Source organism: Prinia subflava, chromosome 8 (genome assembly GCF_021018805.1).
Source record: "Prinia subflava isolate CZ2003 ecotype Zambia chromosome 8, Cam_Psub_1.2, whole genome shotgun sequence".
Taxonomy (NCBI): domain Eukaryota; kingdom Metazoa; phylum Chordata; class Aves; order Passeriformes; family Cisticolidae; genus Prinia; species Prinia subflava.
In genome coordinates, this window is record NC_086254.1 from 18,057,671 (window position 1) to 18,063,101 (window position 5,431).

General features: G+C 65.5%; 1 long non-coding RNA gene and 1 other non-coding gene across 2 annotated transcripts; both read left to right on the plus strand.

Annotated features, from left to right (window-relative positions):
- Positions 1–2,494: 2,494 nt before the first annotated feature.
- Positions 2,495–2,584, plus strand: TRNAI-UAU (transfer RNA isoleucine (anticodon UAU)). The gene is given in 2 exon segments: positions 2,495–2,532; positions 2,549–2,584. It is a non-coding gene; the product is annotated as a tRNA-Ile (tRNA).
- Positions 2,585–2,855: 271 nt separating this feature from the next.
- Positions 2,856–5,363, plus strand: LOC134554427 (uncharacterized). The gene is made up of 3 exons (XR_010081234.1): positions 2,856–3,027; positions 3,853–4,048; positions 4,385–5,363. It is a non-coding gene; the product is annotated as an uncharacterized LOC134554427 (long non-coding RNA).
- The last annotated feature ends 68 nt before the right edge of the window (positions 5,364–5,431 follow it).

Genomic DNA, 5,431 nt, shown 5'->3' on the forward strand with positions numbered 1-5,431 from the left:
ACGATCCCGGCCCGGACGGACCCGAAGTGTATTGGAGGGGTCTGGGGGGGGCCTGGCGGAGCCCCCCGCGTGTTTGGGGACATGGAGGTGACACCGTCTGCGGGATCCGCTCGGGGGGGCCGCGGCCCGAGATAAGGGTCGGGCGATAAGGGCCGGGCAGGGCTGGCACCCCATTAGCGGGGGCGTTCGGGAAGGTGCCAATCCCGTCACCCCAGCCCGGGGAGGGGGCGGCGGGCGGGGGGGACACAGGGGACACGCAAACACCGGGCAGATGCCAGCCCTGTGCCCGGCGCTGCCCCTTCGGGGGGTCCCTGCCTTTGCCCCCCGCTTTTCCCGCTGCCCCCTCCTCATCCCCGCTGGGAAAAGGGGGGACAGGGAATTGCGGGGTTGGGGGACACGGGGTACCCCAAACTGTTCCTGTCAGCCCCCCAGATGTGGGGGGAGCCCGGGGAGCACAAGGCTTGGGGTGGGTGACCTGAGGGGACACAGAGCACCCCAAACTGCACCCCCCTGAGCTATGGGGGGACACGGGGCACCCCAGACTGCTCCCCCCTGAGCTATGGGGGGACACGGAGCACCCCAAACTGCTCCCACCTGAGATATGGGTGGATACGGGGCACCCAAACTGTTCCCACCACCCCCCTAGTCTATGGGGCACACCTCAAACTGCACCCAAACTCACCACTCCAAGCTATGGGGGGTCACAGAGCATCCCAAACTGCACCCACTTGAGCTATGGGGGGACACGGGGCACCCCAAACTGCACCCAACGCCCCCCTGAGCTCTGGGGACACACAGGACACCCCAAACTGCTCCTAAAAATCTCTCTGAGCTCTGGGGGCACACAGGACAGCCCAAACTGCACCCAAAACCACCACTCTGAGCTATGGGGGCACACAGGGAACCCAAAATCGCCACTCTGAGCTCTGGGGGCACACAGGGAACCCCAAACTGCGCCCAAAATCTCTCTGAACTATGGGGGTACACAGAGAACCCCAAACTGCTCCCAAAATCACCAGTCCGAGCTCTGGGGGCACACAGGACACCCCAAACTGCTCCCAAAAATCTCTCTGAGCTCTGGGGGCACACAGGACACCCCAAACTGCATCTCTCTCCCCCCATGAGCTGTGAGGGCACACAGGACACCCCAAACTGCATCCCCCACCCCCCTGAGCCATGGGGGCACACAGGACACCCCAAACTGCATCCCACACCCCCCTGAACCATGGGGGCACACAGGACAGCCCAGGCAGTGCCCGCGGTGGCGCCGGAGCCAGACTGTCCCGGGGAGGGGGCCCTGTTTGCCGTGGGGCTGATGCCCCCCGCCCCGAGGGGAAGGCTGGCAATTATGTAAATCCCTTAACCCCTGATTGCCTCCTCCCACCCCATTAGGTGGGCAAACAGTTTTAGCGGCGGGGGCCGAGATAGCCCGCGGCTACTTAAACCCCGCGGGCCGGCCGAGCCGCCAGCAACGCCGCCAGCACCATGGTGACAGCCCCGGCCATCCTCTTCCTCGCCGCCTGGCTCCTGCCCCCCGCCGCCGGCCACCTCTGGGCGTGGATGTTCTCCATGCCCCAGCACTCGCCCGACGCGGCCGCGCTGGGCAGGAGCCCCGGGGAGGATCTGGAGGAGGTGAGGAGTGCGGGGACCCCCGGGTGAAGGGTCCTGGGGGACGGGAGGGGTGCGGGGTGGGAGATGGAGAGGGTGGGAAACAGGCAGGGTGGGCTCAGGGGTGGGTTTGCAGCATGGGTGGGAGCAGGGTGGGCTCAGGGGTGGGTTAGGGGCAGGATTTCCAGCCAGGGTGGGCTCAGAGCTGGGTTTGCAGCCAGGGTGGGCTCAGGTGGGCTCAGGTTGGGCACAGAGCCGGGTTTCAAGCCTGGGTGGGAGCAGGGTGGGCAGGATTTCCAGCCAGGATGGGCTCAGAGCTGGATTTCCAGCCAGGGTGGGCACAGGGGCAGGAGCCAGGGCGGAATTTGCAGCAGGGTGAGCACAGGGCGCAGGGGCAGGGGCAGGAGCTGCAGCCGGGGTGGGCACAGGGCTGGAAGGGGAGCTCGGAGCCAGCATTCCCCGCTGGGGCGGTGTCACCCGCGGTGACCCCACGGTGTCCTGCCGGCGAGGGGGACACGGGGGTCCGTGTGCAGCCGGGGGTGGACACAGGGAGTCACTTTGCAGCCAGGGGTGGACAGGGGGTGCCCATCTCCACCCGGGGGTGCACAGGGGGTGCCCATCTCCACCCGGGGGTGCACAGGGGGTGTCCATCCCCACCCGGGGGTGCACAGGGGGTGTCCATCCCCACCCGGGGGTGCACAGGGGGGGTCCATCCCCACCCGGGGATGCACAGGGGGGGTCCATCCCCACCCGGGGGTGGACATAGAGATGTCCATCCCCACCCGGGGGTGGACATAGAGATGTCCGTCCCCACCCGTGGGTGCGGGCCGGGGCGCGGCGGCGGCGGGGCCGGCAGGGGGCGCGGTGGCGCCGGGCGGCGCGGGGCGCTCCAGTGGCGCAATCGGTCAGCGCGCGGTACTTATAGGGCGGTACACGAGCGATGCCGAGGTTGTGAGTTCGAGCCTCACCTGGAGCAGGATTTTGTGGGGGTCCGCGTCCCCCCCTTAACCCCGCTGAATTTTTCTTTTCCCGCCGGAAAAAAATTCCCGGGACCGCTGCGGGATGCGGAGGGAGCTCCCCAGCCTGGCAGAACGCTGCTGCCGGGCTCGGCCCCCCAAAATCCCCTCAGCACTCCCCTCCCAACCTCGCTTTGCAACGCGTGCACGGACGGGGTTTGCTCCTCGGGGTGGGGGATGATGAGGTATCCCCCACCCTGAGGTGCAGTGTCCCCTCCTGCACAGGTGACCCCGTGCAGCCCGGCCGCCCCCTGCGCGCAGGGACATTTCTGTGACGAGCACTTCGGGCTGTGCCTGCCCGCCCGGCCCGCGGGGCAGTACTGCCGCCACGACCCGCACTGCGCCCGCGGCCTCCTCTGCATCTTCGGCAAGTGCCAGCAGCCCGCGGCCCCCGGGCAGGACGGTGAGTGCGGGGCTGGGACACAAGGGACACAAGGGACACAAGGGACAAGCTCTGCCAGCTGGCGGGTGGATGCTAGAGCGGTGCTAAACCAGGGGGTCCCCACGCCGGGCTCAGAGTGGGGGTCCCCGTCCCCTTGAGGGGACAGCGGCAGCAGGGGGCTCGTCCCGGGGCTGGGGGCTGCTGGAGAGGGACACCCAGCACAGATTTTGAGCAGGACAGGAAGCAGATTTAAATAAAAACTGGGAATTTGGGAAGGTTTAGGTACCATAAACCACCATTCAAATATTAAATAATTTTTATAATCATTTAATATTTTATATTAATAAATAATAATTAATTGTATTATTAATTAATTAATAATAAATAAACATTTATTTTATAATTATAATTATTTAATAATTTCAAATATTAAATAATTCTTTTAACACATGTACTGCTATGGGGGGGCACCCAGCACAGATTTTGAGCAGGACAGGAAGCAGATTTAAATAAAACTGGGAATTTTGGAAGGTTTAGGTACCATAAACCACCATTCAAATATTAAATAATTCTTGTAACACAGCGTGCTGCTATGGGGAGGGCACTCAAACACAGATTTGGGGCAGGACAGGAGGCAGATTTAAATAAAAACTGGGAATTTGGGAAGGTTTAAGTACCATAAACCACATTTCCAATATTAAATAATTCTTTTAACAGTATGCTGCTGGGGAGGGGCACCCAGCACAGATTGGGGCAGGACAGGAAGCGGATGGAGATAAAAAATGGGATTTTTGGAGGGTTTTAGATACCATAAATCACCATTAAAGCCGCTTTCCGTGCCTCCAGGGGCGCGGTGCCAGCGGGACGAGGAGTGCGGGCCCGGCGGCTGCTGCGCCCGGCAGCACGGGGAGCGCGTGTGCCAGCGGCGCCTGGCGCTGTCGCAGAGCTGCCACGTCCCGCCCGGGGGTCTCGCCTTCAGCATCAACCAGGTGTGCCCGTGCCAGGCCGGCCTGGTGTGCCGGCCCTCCGTGCCCGCCAGAGAGTGAGTACGGCCGGGCGGGGGGCGTGGGGGTCCCCGGGGTGCAGCCCTGGGTGCGGGGGGGACCCCGGGCTGCAGCCCTGGGTGCGGGGGAGACCCCTGGGTGCGGGGGGCACGGTGGGACCCCGGGGTGCAGCCCTGGGTGCGTGGGGGACCCCGGAGTGCAGCCCTGGGTGCGGGGGAGACCCCTGGGTGCGGAGGGCTCGGGAGGACCCCGGGGTGCAGCCCTGGGTGCGGGAGGACCCCGGGGTGCAGCCCTGGGTGCGGTGGGACCGGGGCCGGCGGTGTCACCGGTGTCGCCGTGGTGTCACCGGTGTCGCCGTGTGCTGCTGTCCGCAGGAGAGCGTTCGAGTACCGGCCCGAGAAGAGCGAGTGGCGCTGCCGGCAGCCCTGAGAGCCCGCGTTGTTATTTATTATTATCGCCTGTAAATATCCCCGTTCTCCGCGGCGCGTCCGGATAAACCCGGCCCAGCGCCGATAAACCCGGCCCAGCGCCCGGCGGGGCTGGAGCCCCCCGAGCCCCGCATCCCCGGAGCCGGGCGGGTCCCAGCTCCATCCCCACCCCGAGCAGGGGGTCCCTGCAGAGCTCGGTGGTCGCAGCCCCCTCCCCGTGCCCCCCACCCCGGCCGCAGCAGGCTCAGGCGCGGGGCAGGTCTCACCGAAATGTTTATTACAAAGAACCAAAGCGAGCGGGGCCAGTCCCGCCCTCCCCCCGACACACACACACACGCACACCAACGAGAATAAATAAATAAAATACATTTTTGTCGGGTCTTTAAATTAAAAGTTTGTGGAGTGACATAAATACGGGACGTCCCTCTGCCCGCGGGGGGGCCGGGGAGGGCGGGCCCCACTGCCCGGATTTTGGTCGCCGCAGGGGCGAGCGCTGGGGCAGGGGGGGCTCAAAGCACTTGGCAGGCAGTGACACTGAGTCCCCCTCCCCAAAAAAAGGGGGAAACTGAGGCACACATGGGTGGCGGCTTGGCAGCGACAGAGCTGGGTGCCCCCAAGCCCCCCGAACCGGGCTGGTGGTCTGGGTAAGGCAGTGACCCCGGGGACCCCCGGCATTGCCCCCAGGGGTGGGGGGCAGGGGGCTGCCCCCTAAGTGGGCGGCGAGGGCCGGGCGTGGGGGGTCCCCAGCCCACCCTGCCGCGGTCACCCCGCAGAGTTGGGGGGCACAAGGGACGCCCCGGGGCGGGCACAGGACAAGGCAGTGCCCCGGGGTGTGGGGGCGGCCAAGGGGGGACGGACAGAGGCTCACAGACGGACGGACAGACGGACACGGCTGGACAGGGCGAGCGTGGACAGGCACGGCGGGGGCGGGGGGAGGGAGGGGGGGCTGGGGAAGGGGGGGCCGGGGTGGTCCCAGGGCAGCGGGACCCCCCC